Below are 15,232 nucleotides of genomic sequence, written 5' to 3'. Positions count from 1 at the left end.
CCTCTGGCATGTCGACCGCACCACTCAGCTTGGTGTCATCTGCAAACTTGCTGAGGGTGCACTCGATCCCACTGTCTATGTCATTGATGAAGATATTAAACAGTACCGGTCCCAATACGGACCCCTGCGGGACACCACTTGTCAGTGATCTCCATCTGGACATCGAGCCGTTGACCACTACCCTCTGGATGCGACCATCCAACCAATTCCTCATCCACCGAACAGTCCACCCATCAAATCCATACCTCTCCAGTTTGGAGAGAAGGATGTCGTGGGGGACCGTGTCAAAGGCCTTACAGAGGTCCCAACAGATGACATCCATAGCCCTTCCCGTGTCCACTGATGTAGTCGCTCCATCATAGAAGGCCACTAGGTTGGTCAGGCAGGACTTGCCCTTGGTGAAGCCATGCTGGCTGTCTCGAATCACCTCCCTGTCCTCCATGTGCCTTAGCATAGCTTCCAGGAGGATCTGTGCCATGATCTTCCCAGGCACAGAGGTGAGACTGACTAGCCTGTAGTTCCCCGGCTCTTCCTTTTTTCCCTTTTTAAAACTGGGGGTTATGTTTCCCCTTTTCCAGTCAGTGGGAACTTCTCTGGACTGCCACGACTTCTCAAATACGATGGATAGTGGCTTAGCAACTTCATCCGCCAGTTCCTTCAGGACCTGAGGATGGATCTCATTGGGTCCCATGGACTTGTGCACCTTCAGGTGCCTTAGATGGTCTCGAACCTGATGTTCTCCCACAGTGGGTGGCTCTTCATTCTGCCAGTCCCTGCCTTTGCCTTCTGTGGCTTGGGCGGTGAGGCTCGAGCGCTTGCCGGTGAAGACCGAGGCAAAAAAGCCATTGAGTGCCTCAGCCTTCTCCGTATCCCGGGTAACCAGGTCTCCTGTTTTGTTCCAGAGAGGACCCACATTTTCCATCATCTTCCTTTTATCCCTGACGTACCTATAGAATCTCTTCTTGTTGCCCTTGACGTCCCTGGCCAGATTTAATTCCATCAGGGCTTTAGCTTTCCTAACCTGATCCCTGGCTGCTTGGACAATTTCTCTGTATTCCTCCCAGGCTACCTGTCCTTGCTGCCACCCTCTGTAGGCTTCCTTTTTGTGTTGGAGTTTGTCCAGGAGCTCCTTGTTCATCCATGCAGGCCTCCTGGCGTTTTTGCCTGGCTTCCTCTTTGTTGGGATGCATCGCTCCTGAGCTTGAAGGAGGTGATCCTTGAATATTACCCAGCTTTCGTGGGCCCCTCTTCCCTCCAGGGCTTTGTCCCATGGCACTCTACCAAGCAGATCCCTGAAGAGGCCGAAGTCTGCTCTCCTGAAGTCCAGGGGAGTGAGCTTGCTGCGCGCCCTCCTCGGTGCCCTCAGGATCTTGAACTCCACCATTTTGTGGTCACTGCAGCCCAGGCTGCCCTTGAGCTTCACATTCCCCACCAGCCCCTCCTTGTTGGTGAGAACAAGGTCCAGCATAGCACGTCTTCTCATTGGCTCCTCTATCTCTTGGAGAAGGAAGTTATCATTGACTCATTCCAGGAACCTCACAGATTGCTTATGCCCTGCCGTGTTGTCCCTCCAACAGATATTGGGGTGGTTGAAGTCACCCATAAGGACCAGGGCTTGTGAGCGTGAGGCTGCTCCTATCTGTCTATAGAGGGCCTCATCTGCTTGGTCTTCCTGGTCAGGTGATCTGTAGCAGACCCCCACTGTAATGTCACCTGTCCCTGCCTTCCCTTTAATCCTGACCCATAAGCTCTTGGTCGGCTCCTCATCCATCCCCAGGCAGAGCCCCATGCGCTCCAGCTGGTCATTGACATAGAGGGCGACACCCCCTCCTCGTCTCCCCTGCCTGTCCTTCCTAAAGAGCCTGTATGCCTCCAACCCAACACTCAAATCATAGGAGCCATCCCACCACGTTTCCGTGATGCCAATAAGGTCATAGCCCTGCAGGTGTGCGCACGTCTCTAACTCCTCTTGTTTATTCCCCATGCTACGTGCGTTTGCATAGAGGCATTTAAGTTGGGCCCTCGATGAAGCTGTCTTACTGGCTGGAGTTCCTTTGTGCTGCTCTTCAGGCACTCTCCTGCTGACCTGTGATCCTTCTCCAGGCTCTGGGCATCTATTGCTGGCCCTGGCATCAAACTGGTAGGAGTGGGATGGATTGAGGTTCCCCTCCCCCGGCATCTCTAGTTTAAAGCCCTCTTCACCAGCTTGGCAAGCCTATGACCAAAGATGCTCTTTCCCTTCTCACAGATGGACCCCATCAGCCCCCAGTAGACCAGGTTTCTCAAAGCGAGTCCCATGGTCTAAGTAGCTGAACCCCTGGCTGTGGCACCAGTCCTGTAACCATTTGTTGACTCGACAGATTCGACTGGCCCTTTCAAACCCCTTCCCTTTGACCGGCAGGATTGATGAAAAAACTACCTGCGCTCCTGAGTCCCTTACCGCCACTCCCAGGGCTCTGTAGTCTGAGAAAGCTCTGTAGAGAGAAAACTTTGTTTGCCTTTGCTCTCAAATACGCTACTTAAATACTGCAAAAACTTGAACTACTCAACAATCTTAGTCACTCAGAGCTGGTTTCAGTTGTTTAACATGATTGTAGACCTGCAACACTGCTGCTGCCCTTTACCTGCTACTGAGAAGTGCAGTTAGCATGGTTGCCACTGTACAGCTGTAGGGTGGCATGGCTTTAAAAAAAAAACAAAAACAACCAAACAAACCCAACACAAAAGCCCCACACATTTCAGCAACAAGTCAAGCTGTTTGTATGGAAGAGTGGACTGACTCCTAACACTTTCAATAACAGAGACCCCAGAAAGATATATTTTCATGCGTTGTCCATTCATTGTCCTGGAGTTGAAGCCAAAAAACCCAAGTAAATCAAGCAATTTTCCTATCTGGTCTTTTTGAAACAGGTCACTGTGACACCAGTCTGCACAGAACTAAGGCTTTAGAAAGGAAGAGGTAAAACATTGCATTCTTAGCTCCAGTATGCATATAGCATTTCAGTATTTTCAGAATATTGTAGAGTTCATATCCAAAGTTAATTCCAAAGGTTTTTTCATGCACTGTCTGCCCAAGGGACTGATTCCACTGCATTCAGAAAGCACATCTGAAGTGTTTATTGCTTCCAGATTTTTAAAGAAGAAATTACTGTTATAAAACTCAGCTGGGTTGTCTTAACAGCTCTGCTAAAGCCTCTCTGGTTTTCATCCCAGAGTCTCACTTCAGAATAAACACATTTCCTGTGTATTAGTTCTCCAAGTATACAAAGCTCACATTCAAGTTTTAGGCAGAACAATCCATTTAACAAGGAAGATGAACACAAAACAAAACTTATATTGCAGACCACTTGAAACATGTGCAAAATATTTGGGAACTTGAGTTGCTGCATATAATACTCCCTCACCTTTTTGCCATTCTCTGCCAAAAATCTGAAGCGCTACATTCAGAATTTGCACTAAAAGCAAAATTTGATAATCACAACCTACATCCAATTCTGCCCTTAATGGTTTTATTAGATCAAGCTAGCACATAGGTGACAACTGACCTCACTGTCCCAGATATGTGAATTATGTATAACGTATAACAAGAGCAACAGCTAACACAGGTCCACTCAAGTTAATGATAAATGAAGTTAATATGTAACATTCAGATCTGAAGGTCTAGCAATGTAACGGCCCAGCTACCAGCTTGACCCTAGTGATCAGAGAATGGACACTAGTCATAGGCACAAAAAGTCCGAAACACTTGCCCAGCTTTTGCTCTCAGAAGTCACAGACCTTAAAATTAAAACACAAGAGTCTACTAAGAATACAACTGATTGTTGAATGCAATAACTAAAATACCTGCTTAGGAACATTAATTTTGTTCATAGACCACAGGTATGTAAGAACCAACATCAAGTAAATGATTACCACAAAGCTATGCATAAGCTATTTGGATGAACAGAGGAAGTGAGCATGTCCATGAAAACTGGTGATATAATTCAACTGTATTTTGGTAGGTAGCATTTAGCAGGTCAAAAGGCCGAGTGATACTGTCACATGTATTCTGACAGTAGCAAAAAACCTTCCATCTTTATTGCTATGTTTCTACATCTGCATTTTCAGTTATTACATGGATTTTATCATTAAAACCTTTAAGTGCTCCTCATTATGCTTTTAAGTGATAGAATCCACTTCTGTCATAGTATACTTTAGAAGCAAAGCTCCTGACTTGTCTGAAAATTCTGAGCAGCCGAACTCAGGGATACAGCACATACACCTTGAGAAGCTAGCAACAATTCTGAGCTATTACTGAGCCTGGTATTAGATAGTAATTATCTGCCAGGGAAATCACAATTAACAAGGCCACATTTAAATAGCATGCAAGCTTTTTTGAGCTACTACCTTGAAAGCAGACACTTCAAAGAGACATAAGTGTTTCTAGAAATTAACTACCTTTTTATCAATTTATTCCAAGAGGAAGACAACTGCAAAATATCCTTTAACATCAAATTTTAGTTTGAGATAATTCAGAACTGTCTTCTGGATTGACTTTCACTCCAGCTGTTCTCGTGAATGATTAACACTCGAGTCTCCTACAACTTTGTGTTATTGGCTCCTTGGACAGCACTTAGCTGTATGAACAGATGGACAACAAGCTTTTGGAAGCAATTCTAGCCAAGAACATCCAAGCCAAACCCTCCTTCTGGACTCGCATGGGGAGGGACGTGGCGGGGGGGGGGGGGGGGGAGGGGCAGGGAAGAACCACACTTCTGATTGACATATTTACCACTTGGCATGTTGCCCTGAACTTGCAACTGGCAAGCATTTAGGAGGGGCAACTTTTTTCTTGGTGAGAAAGCGACAGGGGACCCATCAGTCTGAGGGCATGGAAGATGACAGATCGAGTCTTATACCTGAAAGTACCACTCTAGGATTAAAGAGAAGACTAAATACAGTATAACCTTAGTGCAGCTTAGAGAAATACACACAATAGGCAGAGGAACAAAGTTTTATCAATGGAAAGTAATCACTTCCAGGATATCCAATTCTTCTGAAACATTTCTGAATTGCTGGAGGGTGTGTGTGTGTCTGTCTGTCTCAGCAAAAAGACCAAGGATACAGTACCTTAAGTCTGAAGAAAACTCCAAAATTGCCTAGAACTTCCCCAGTGCGACTGAGAAAAGGCTGACCTATTCTGGCACTGTGTTCTACTCTTTGTATCTTTGCAGCTGCACAAAAATTTGTGAAGACGGAGAGCAGTTTCCTCTGATTGCAAAAGTCCCTAGGGACATGGATCCAGAAATGAAGGCCTAAGAAATCTGAGCAGCAGAAAAGATTTTTCACAGCAATCAGATAGTTGGGGAAGCAAGTAAAAAGCCCTATGATGGACAGTCTGTGTCTCTGAGCTTTTACATCTTCTATCCAAAGGACACACATGCCTGAAGTGACTGAATTACTTTAATTAAACTATGATACTGAAATTCTAGTCACAGGGAAAGCAATGAAAAAAGATAGAAGAAAAACAACAATTAAAAATTAAGGGGACAGCCTCTCACTGAATGTAAACTGAATGAATGTAAAACCTACCAAGTTTTCAGTCTGGTGAAGACTGGATTAGATAGATCCCTCAGTACTTCTAATAAGGAAGAAAGGCTGCAGACACTTACTGCTTCCTACTTTTCCACATTCAGCTCAACCACTGACAGCCATGCGTCACTGTTGGACCTTCAGTCCAACAGACCTTTACCGTCTTAGCTTCATACACTATACATCACCACATCAGTTATCTTGACAGTAGCACAAGTATAACATCAAAGTTCAAGTTTTAGAACCATTGGGAAGAATGCTGCAGTCAGTGAAATTTGATTACAGAATTTTTTTACAGAATCAATGCAAAACTCACTTGTCAGAAATGGTTTATATTGGTTTTCCACAGCACTGATATATCTTTGCTTTTTTTCCATTTACTTCCCCGACCACCTCTAAATCAGTATGTGTCACCCCGCTGCCTCCACTCATACAAACTTTGGATCATTTGACCAACTTGAATGTAAGCTGAAGACAATAGCAGCATGATTTGAAGTTCACTTCACAGAAAAATCACCTAAATGCCCAAGAGATTACCTTAGCCCGTACTCCCATTTCCTATGGAATCCACAAACAATTTTCATTTGAGTTAACTCACTCACTCTGATCTCTTGCTGGAACTCTAAGGAGTCTTCACCCTATTCCACGGCTGGTGGAGCGTGCTAACAGCCATGCAATAAAAACACATAAGACAGACTGTATGGCACATGGAGCAAGGAAAGATGTGTGGCCACAAGGAAGTTAAAGTGCTAGATAACCCTGCTTGAACTGCTATGGGCAGACCAAGGGATTAGGAGGACTGAGCAGGAGATGCAGCAGACCTTTCATCTGCTTCCCATAAATTCCCTATCTGTTTGGGCAATGACCACACAGTCACAAATTTCCAGTAGCTAAAAGCAACAACTCATTCACCTCTGCAAAAAAATCAACCTAAAAGCAGTAGTAGCAATGTGAGTTTAAGCAAAGCAAGCACTTTAAAACTTCCTAGTTGTAACAAGCTCAGGACATATAAGCAACAACAGATGAGGAAGTTACACTGCTGGGTAAATGTTCATCTGCTGCTTATCAACATTTTTATTCAACTCAAAGACTTACACCTCCTGGATTTTTACTCTACACAGGCTACCTCATGCTACATCTTTAACACATTACTGATGTATGCTTTGTAATCAGTTTCCTGAACACGCTAAGGATTGACATTGCCACTACAACTCAAGGAATTTACAGAAGGTCGACAGAAGTGGCATACCTCTGGAATACCAGTAACGTTCCCTTGTGGACTATGACACAGTTTACATGAGCTTCAGTACCAGTCTAGAGCAGTATGCCAGGTCTTCCACATTTCGGCACTCACAACAGTTAGAAGATACTACCCATCTAAATGCGTAAGATGAAGAAATTAGTTACTGAAGGCAACAGGCTGTCTGTGAAACAGCATTTATAGTTAGCAAGTTCTTTACTGTGTTCTGTACTGGAGGATATTTTCCAGAGAAACTTAGTTTACGATAGTGATCTTATGCTTCTCTCCAACCTGTAATTCAACAAGATTTGTTGCTTATTCCTCCCCAGATTTTTTGGTCTTACACTCCAAGAAAATCATAATATCATCTCTGTGTCATCTTCTTACCTTTCCCTAGTAAACCAATATGGTTTTTATTCTTCTTTTCACTTAGAGTAGCTCTCCTCAGTTCCCAAACAAAAGTAGGGGGGAGGAATTTTGTTTCAGATATTCTGGCAACAGGGAATGGTAATAGTACCGCAGAAGAAAGATAAACAGGACACCAATGTACATCCCAGTCATGAAAGCAGCTTCTGGAACTAGCCCCTCTTAAATCCACACATGCAATTCAAATTCAGTCTGGTGTTTTATAATCCTGTTCAAAATGAGAGACATCTAATCATTTAGTCAAAGCAAAATAATGAGAAGAAAAAACTTATCACACAACACCTGCACACATAATTACTTAATAGGAAGCCTTCTTTGTTTTGCATAATTGCTTGTTAAATTGTATACTGGATTTTTGAGGCCGTGGCATCTTTAAATGCTTGACTGCAAAATAAAATTAAGATTCACAAGTATACAAAAGCAATCTATTCCTCAATTTACATTGAGCTTCCTTGCAAGAACCTTACAAAAGTATATACTAGTTTGTTTACCCAGGCAGAGAACGCATTTTTTGATGACCAATAATGTCTGTGGCTGCAATGCAGACTCTGTTCTGGGTTTAAAGTTTTCCAAAAGAGCTTCCCAAGATCTTGTAAGGATCTGATCACAGCAGCTGTTCATGAAGTTCCCACCCATCAAAGGAACAGTTGCAGAAATATGGAAAAAATCCTAAGCTGCAGAGCCAATTTCCAGAGTTTTTGCCCTTTTCAGCAGGCTGCCTCACATACAAAGCAAGAAGTCATTGATCTTGCAAAAGGATAAGCAGCAGCCTAGTTCTTGGACAGCAACTGAACCTGCAGTGGAGAAAGGGGGTAAAATGGCTTCTGCTACAAAGATCTTTTACACATGGTAAAGTTTGTTCTATAAGGCTAAAAGGGAATATGCATAAGGCACTCCCATTTCTTGAAAATCTTTGAAGTCCTGAGTATTCAACTCCACTATTAACTTCTTTATCTTACATAATTTCATACAAAAGCTTATTTATAGAATGTTGAACACTCCAAGTCAGAAAAGCACAACTTTAACTCTGTTCCCTTCTGTTATCTAAATAAGATCTTTCTTTAAAGGACCCTTGATGAAAGGGCCCTACAAATCGTAGATGCATGTGAGTAATTCCTTTCAACCATTTCAAATATCACAGCCAATGACCTTCTGAATACTCGAAGCTGTTGTGAGTTTCCTCCCGTTAGCTGCATTTCTAGTTCCTGTACACCTCAGATTCCAGGAAAAGAACTATGTTGTTACGGGAATACATGCAGTGACAATATAAAAACAAATTTTCAATTATGCACTATGTATAATAATTTGGTACTATAGTTCCAGCATACTTGGTGGCTCAGTGGCTCATGCCCTTAATTAAATAGCAGACTAACTTCCCATACAATTTTAATATTCCTGAAGGGGTAGATTAATTTAATATGCAATTAAAGTTGCACTTCAAAATAAATAATTTTTCTCCATCACAATAATGAAGTCTAATATAGAAGTTATCCAACTTGGAAGCATCAGGATACCATACCTTTGGATTGTATTATTTCATTGCCACCAAAATGTTTAAGCTTTCCTTCTGTCTCCCCTTAGCCATAAAATGCATCTTGTTCATTTATTTAACTTTGTCAAAGCAGCTGTTTTGAGCTTGATATTTCTTTATGCATTTTCAAAAGATAACTAACTTCTCATCTATTTATTTATGAAGATAACAGCTTCTGGCACATCCTGAAATTAATCTGCCAGAACTGCTTATCTGTTTATTTGAAGTATGGAAAGCATATACAAGGAAAAAATATTTAGTAGAACAGAATATTTAAACTGAAGTTCTCTCACAACTTAAGAAAGTGAAATAAACACACTCCTTCCTACCTCTCAGAAAACAGGTTTTCTCCATAAGCCAGATCTCAGAGTCATAAACATTTATAGGAGAAAATATAAATCTAAACCACTTGAACTGCTCTCCGCTTAAAGCAGAAATTAGTGAGCCATTTAATGAACCATTAGCAAGCCCATCAACAGTTTAAACACGTTATATGCCCAGAAAGCTATCAGAATAAGCAGCCTGGACCTGCCACAGGAAGTGTTGGAAGCACACTCTATAGAGGAAAAAAAGAAGCAAGGGGAAAGGAATGGAGAAAGCCATCGGCTCAAAAAACCACACACCACCACCCCCCCTAAAAAATAAACACCACACCAAACCAAGCAATAAATATTCTTTGCTGTGGCTGCCTTGGGAAATAAGGGCCCTCTGGGACTGAACTCAAAAGCTGCTCTGGAGCAGGTGTTAGAGGAATTTTGGCGAGGAGAAAGCAGGGAGAGACTGGAATACAAGTAGAATGCTAAGGCTGTATTGGGATATATAAGGATATACGAAAGTCTTCCAACAGTTGTAGAACAGGAACACAAAAAAGAAAAAAAATCACCAATTTGCCAACTGCCCTCACCTTTGTGATACTGAAGTAAAAGCTCTTAACATTCTAAAGAAGAAACTTGATTTTGAGCATTAAGACTAGCAAATGTGGTTTCCTGCAGACATAATGCCTTTCTCCTAACACTTCTCTCCCCCAATAATTCTAACTCCTTCACACACTACTCTCCCCCCAATAATTCCACTCCCTTCAGACCGTACATCCCTGCGACATCTTCCTCCTCCTCCTCCAACAAAAGACTTCGCAAGTGCTTTGCATAAGCTGAAGCTCCACATAGCATGAGTAGCCAGCTACAAATCATTTCAGATAATACACAAGAGTGAAAAGAAAATTTGTGATATGTACAATACTCAATAGATGGCACGTGTCAAGACAAAAGGAAAAGTGAAATTCAAACAAAATGAAAGATAAAGCAGCTGAAAATACCTAACAGAACTAAGAAAACATCAGAAAATTCTCCAGATATTGCCATAATAATAATGACGATGACTGATAAGCCAGATGCCCTGATTGCCAAGTCTCACAAAAGTCCACTATCAATTTCAAAGCCATATAAACTGGATTGTTTTTCTTTGCGACACTGCACAGAGAAATCTAAGGGAAAAAGCACAGAGGTAGACAACTCTGGAATAACAGAACAGGAATAGGAATAAGAACTCTTAAAATTTGGACAGATGCAAAAGAAGTGTCAGGCCCTCCTACTTAGAAGCATATGGAGAACTAAGAGGTTCAGAGAATGTAAACCAGTGTGCACACAGTTTAGTTAAAATGCATACCATTTAATAACTGATTTAACTGTGATTTCTTTTTTTAAATAAAATAAAAACAATGCCTTAGCTTTAACTTCAGGACAAATATTTCAAAGCCTATTCCAAGGGGTCTTTCCCCACTGCCAGAAAAGGCAAAGGAACCCCCATTTAGCTTTACAACAGTCTGCACATTTCTTAAAAGCTTTACATTTCCTCAAACATGAATTGACACGACTTTCTAAAACTCAGTCATAGTACTGAAGTTTTCTTTATGATGCTGTATAAACTGTCTCTGCAACTCAGAGGGCAATTTATTACAGCAACACTGAGCAGTTCTCACAAAGCTTCAAAATGCCTCACAAAAAGAACCTTTAGAATCTTTGAACTATGGGTCCCTTTTAACACACTTCATTAGGATAGTCAGCACAAAAATATTAAATCAAAAGTTGCACATTTTGTAGTCATAACATCCAGTGAACTACTGTACTTGCAACAAACCATGCTTGTCAGCAGTATACAAATACATAACCTAAGGCTGTAGCAAGTTTTTGAAGAAGCCGAACAACAAAATATTGGCAAACTTCCTAGAGTTCAATTTGAACAGAAGTCAAGGACACTTTGGCACCACTGTGGGATTAGTGATATAGCACAAGACCTACCTATAACAAAGAATCTTTCAGTTGCAACTTAAACTTTGCTTATGATCAGCCTTTACAAGCCAAAAAGCCAAGTAACTTGGGAAGCTCTGCCTGAACAGCGACTTTATTGTTGGACTGGTACAGGTTGGCTAACTTTGGGTATGTCAGGCTGAACATTCCCTCATCTGTAGGAGAGGCCATTTTATTACTCTTTCCTCCTCCCTAAAAGCAGTTTTGTTTTCCTCAAAAAAACCCCACACCACAATGCAGTAGAAAGCTAGCATATAATTAAGAATTGTTACAACCTATTTAAATAAACTAAAACTAGGGGCTTGTAAAAGTTAATCTACAAATACGCACAGTGAGAGAACAAAAGAAAGTAAACAGAGCAAGTAAAAGATACCATTTTCATTCTTTCGCAGTACTTTAATTGTCTTCAAATCTGGAAAATTTCAGTGTTTCTCTCAGTGTTCAGAGCATTTAAAAGTTAAGAGCTTTAATCCATGGTTTCAACTTAATTTAAGGCTCAAACTGCCAGAGTTATTACCTATTTGCACAATAAATGTCAACACCTGAAGATAATTTAGCATCCATCTGCAAACTGAACAGTGGAGCAGTTCAATCAAATAAACCATTCTTGACTTCACAGACCAGTAGGAAGAAGAGCCAGAGTTTTGAGTTGAGAGACACACAGCATGGGATATAGTAATTCATAAAAATTCATTAAAAAAGGATAACATGGCAACTATAAAGTTCATTAGCAAGCAAGATCCACAGTCAAAACTCACTATTTAACTGTTTCACTATCTAACATGAAGCATTTTTAAACGTGTTTAAATTCTCTGGAACAGCAGAGCCAAACCTTCCTTGCGATAGCTGCGATCATTAATGTATATGTAGTAACAGCCCCGAACATGAGCGATAAATATCAGCAGGGCAGTAAGCGGCTGAAGCAATCTTTAGGGGTGAAAATTCCAGACAAGTCTGAGTGTTCGTACTTCAAAATCAAGTCAGTATCAAAGTCAAGTTAGTATTCAAAAAATTAAATGTAACTGATAGTAAGAATCAACTGTATTAACACAAGAAAGTCATGTCAATGGAGACAGGAATGTCACTGGGAGGAAAAAAAGTGAATTCTATTTACACCTGAACGTTCTTGTGCCTGCAAATAGCCTCAAACAAAATACTGGGAAAGCTAAGTTACCATGCCACTCTTCATTAAAAAAAAAAAAAAAAAAGAATCAAAATGCTTGTCACATGATGGAGAAATCTCATTTTCAGAGCGGGATAACTTATGAAGACATCAATAGATTCTCTCAAAGGGAGAAGTGCAGTTTCCAGTCACAACATTTGAACCACATTTTGACTGAAGTGTTTTCATGTTTCTGCCTCCAGTCATAGTAAGTTGAGTTGATGATAAAATATAATCTAGCATTTCCCATTTTTGAACTGTCACAGTATGAAATACTTGCGACAAAACCAGTTTTTCCTGTTCAGATGTTTCTCTAGAACCCAATTATTGCTGGATGACAGGTGTTTGAAATACCATGTAGTGTTTAGTATGGTATTCCCAGTAAGGAGCACCTGATGAATTGCTTGAGACAAACACTTTTTTCTTTTTCAGTGTTCTTGGTAGAACATTTATTTCAGCAACCATTATCTTCATTTTCCATTCCTCTACAGATAATACCATTTCCTCCAGAGTATTTGTTCAAATATGATATTCCTAGTCTTACCCATTACTTTGCAACAACGAGACAATGCAAAGGCACCCAAGTAGACCCCAGAGGCTGCTCTTATTAGGGACCAACACTCAGTTTTCTGAAATAAGAGACTTGAAACAGTATATTCAGTTGTTCATTGAAGAAAATGCACGTTGGAGATTACACACTTTGCATATGCCCAAACTAGAAAGGCCTTTTAGCATGCCTGCTAAAGCTTCAGCTACAGAGGCAGCCAGGAGGGGAACCAGGCAAAATCAAAGGCAGCAGAACTTGCTGTGCATGAGATCAGTGAGAAAACCAAGTCAGCTGCTACAGCTACAGTGCTTCAGTTCCTGAAGCCAGCCCAGACATCTCAGCAGAAATACGTCATCTAATGGGGCACTCCCTGGGCGTTTAGAAAGAATGCTGCTTGGACAGCAAGACTTGTTTCCAAACTAAGCAACTGCAACAAAATAAACTACAAGGCAAATCCTTCTATGCATTTACCATGTACCAGTATACTAATAACATCCTAATAATTCACATGCTGAGAACACTGACACGAGGTTGAACACCACATATACTACATGATGTCCTGTCAAAGATGAGAGTTCCTAGTAGCAAACTCCAGACTGTGAAATTAAATCTTATCATATTCAGTTATTTTGAATTCTTCCTCCTCCTATTGATGCAATTTTATAGGTTAGGCAGTCAAATACTTTCCCCAGGATTTTAAGACTGTAAAATAACAACAGCCATTGAAGAGACATACATTTTATTAACAGAATTTTCTGCTATCTTTTTTACATTTAATATTTTCTTTAAAGGATAAAGATGTAAAATGCATTTTTAAGACAGCAGTGCCTAAACTTTGATTATTGATCTGCTTTAAGTACTAATTGCTAAGGGCTAAGTCGTATAAAATAAATGATGCCACTAGCTACTTGTTTTGCAAGGCTTCTTAAAGCACACACAACATCACACTAACTAGTACTATCTATCTTTGAGGTACACAGAACTTGAAATGACAGTAAAATATTCCCCCATACCATTGTACTTACTGGTTCCTTCCTGCCAATCTGGGACCTTAGAATACTGGAACAGGTCAACAGGACAGTCCAGCAGCAAGCAAGACCTAGATGTTAACTCACAGCAGATTACTGTCAAAAAAAAAAAGGCATGGGAAGAAAAAAAAACATGTTAAATATTCTACCTAAGCAAAGAGGTTAGTGAAAGCAACAGCATGTTACGACACTGCTCTTCAGAATGAGACACACCAAGCCAAATAACAAAAAAAACCCAACAACTTGAAATGCGGCAGCAAAGTGACCCATACTGAAGTCCTTCAAACTGAAGTTAATAACAAACCAGGGCAGCTCATATTGCAGAATTTACCTGGAGTGACCTGACAGCAGCAACTGCTATCCAAACATACATGAGCTATGGCAAATCTAGTGTTTGATCAATGCTCCCAAGAACGTGCACATTGGAGATGTGTAGAGATAAAGGAAACTCTTGATAATTAATTTTAAGATTTGCAGTGTCACTATTTCTATCACCCAACACTTGTTTGTAGACAAACTATCATTATTTTCAAGATAACTGTGGTAAAATACTATGGCAAATCAGTGACTCTTCAGGCACCTAGAAGTTGTTTGTGAATCCAGTTTCTCTTTAAAATGCCAAAGTCATTTGTCCTCAGTGACATCTATGAATCTGAATGTCACAGTCTGAGACTGTCAAAACCTATACTATTTTGGCCAAATCGTAACAGAGTACCTTTAAGAAATGCCATATTTTACATACCTTTTAAAAATCCCATATTTTATTCTCATGCAACTCACCCATTCAACATAAACATCTTTGGGCTAAAACTTCAGATAGCAAACTAAGCAAAAAAAGTCACACTACAGCCAGTAAAGCAGTAAATATTGCAATCAAAAGAAAGATTTTTTGGTTAATTTGAGGACAAATGCATCATCTACAACTAAAATGCTTCTTCCTGGACCTCATCTCCCTTTCAAATAGCTGAAATTCAGATTACATGGGCCTAACAAATAACTTTTCTTATTTTAATACTTGCCTTTGGAACTTGCAACATGCTCACAAAGTTTTTAAGAATTACTCAGTGTTTAAATAGAACTTAGAAGATGCTGATGGTGTTACCCAGTGATGCAAATACACATGGAACCATACATATGCATGCAGATATACAAGATACACAGTGTACCTTTTACTCCTGACTGGTTTCATTACTCCCAACCTCAGTAATGAACATGCCACTACAACATGCTGTTGAAGGTTCCAAGGATTATTTTACAAGTGGTTAGCTTTTAACAAAAAAAAAAAAAAAAACAAACTAGGAAATGAAGTAATTTGTTGGTTTTAAAACTATACCTGCCATCATTACCATTCATTTTAGCACTGTTGCTCATCTATGTAGTAAAGCTGGCATTTCAGAAGACATCAGTTATTCACAGCATGA

General features: G+C 40.5%; 1 protein-coding gene across 6 annotated transcripts in view; it reads right to left on the bottom strand.

Annotated features, from left to right (window-relative positions):
• The window catches only part of TLN2 (talin 2), a 209,946-nt gene that overhangs the window by 161,336 nt on the left and 33,378 nt on the right, over positions 1 to 15,232 (bottom strand). For 4 of the 6 annotated variants that reach the window (XR_012996198.1, XM_076348381.1, XM_076348379.1 and 1 more), the window contains exon 2: positions 13,809 to 13,907. The exons of 1 other annotated variant lie outside the window; for it this stretch is intronic. The gene's annotated coding sequence lies outside the window, so the exon portion shown is untranslated. Of the gene's footprint in view, positions 1 to 13,796; positions 13,908 to 15,232 lie in introns of all 6 variants that reach the window. One more of the 6 variants, XM_076348382.1, reaches the window with a different exon arrangement.

Source organism: Aptenodytes patagonicus, chromosome 10, assembly GCF_965638725.1.
Source record: "Aptenodytes patagonicus chromosome 10, bAptPat1.pri.cur, whole genome shotgun sequence".
Taxonomy (NCBI): domain Eukaryota; kingdom Metazoa; phylum Chordata; class Aves; order Sphenisciformes; family Spheniscidae; genus Aptenodytes; species Aptenodytes patagonicus.
The sequence above is the reverse complement of the archived record's forward strand: the minus strand, read 5'-3'. Positions and strand labels throughout refer to the sequence as shown.